Here is a 1487-nt window from a genome sequence, read left to right as displayed (position 1 = left end):
GTGTGTGTGTGTGTTATATACACAGTCTAGAACGCCTATAGTGAAATCGGCGAGAACCTTTTCATTATGTACGAAGTTTGCTATGTACCTGTTTTAAATACAAATAATATACATGAAAGAATAATGGGGACCTGAAAAATATATTCGCTATCTCCATGTTTTGATTACAAAGATAATTCATAAATATAAGAAAAATTTAGGACCTGAGAAATCTATTTGCTAAGTCTCTGTGTGCTTGTCTATGTAGGTGCTCCATATGTGCTTGGTTGGCTGTGTAAGAGTTCGCTATGTGCGTACTAGACTGTAGTTCAATATTTATTGTTACATCAGAGTCATGTTGTTAGGCGTATCCAGATGCAAGACTGTGTCAGGTGCGCCGAGATATTAATGCTAAGTATTTTTTTCCTTGTGTATGACTATTGTAATGTATTATGCAACTGGCGAAGAATGACACTTTCTCTTTGGCAGAAAGTCAAAGGGGTAAGGGGTTCACGATAGACATGGCGATAACGCAACCCGACCTCCCTACTCTCAACCACTGCTGCCTTTACTTTGTGTACCTGCTGCTATTCCAACTATACACTTATCATGTCTCACATCACCGGCGTCAGAATCGAATCGTGTGTCCACTAATTTATGTCAAACACTTCTTTTGTCTCATATTGTGTTTTTCGCAACCGTAAGATAATTACAACTTGTAATACTTAAATACGGTTTTGAAAAAGAGTTTTGTACACATACTTTTGAGCAATTCTAGAAGCTACCACGACAGAAATTTCTTTTTTTCTAAATTAAAATAAAGTGTTTGATTAAATTTTGCTGATATTGTTAAAAGCAACTGCTGACATGCCACGCCTTTTGGCTGAAGCTGCTGATGGGAAACAATCTATCCACTTGTTACATTCCTTAATATTGCAAGTTGTTCAAATGCTCTAAGCCAGGAAGGTAAATGTTTTGAGAAAACAAAAAAAAAAGAAAGAAAAACTGTTCCATTCATTCTTTTTTTTTTATGTGTCTACACATTGTATCTTTTCTGGAATTTGTACCACATTCAGAATTTGAATTTGGACAAATTAATTCTTCACTGCATACGCGCTACTGATATCACGGATTAAGAAACTGCTGTTTGAAAATGTTGGGCTCAGTGCATCTAAACAGCTGGTGAACGATTATACATGTCGTGTTTTGGACCGTAAAAATCCAGAGCAGTTGGGATGTACAGTATTATTTTTTTTCAAGACTACGAATTCCTTCTCCACGTGAATTGATGTTACTCTCCAGAGAAGTTTTTAATGATTGGGTTTTATGCAAATAATATAATCAATAAAATGCATTTCCTTGTGTTGAGATTTTTTTATTTTATTCCACGTTAATATTTCGTCATAGTCATAGTCACGCTTCTGAGAGTGATTATGTTATGACGTGCGACCTTAGTATGTGTGTGTGTGTGTGTGTGTGTGTGTGTGTGTGTGTGTGTGTGTGTGTGT

Source organism: Aplysia californica, unplaced genomic scaffold, assembly GCF_000002075.1.
Source record: "Aplysia californica isolate F4 #8 unplaced genomic scaffold, AplCal3.0 scaffold00314, whole genome shotgun sequence".
In the NCBI taxonomy this organism is placed as follows: domain Eukaryota; kingdom Metazoa; phylum Mollusca; class Gastropoda; order Aplysiida; family Aplysiidae; genus Aplysia; species Aplysia californica.
This window is presented reverse-complemented; position numbering follows the sequence as displayed.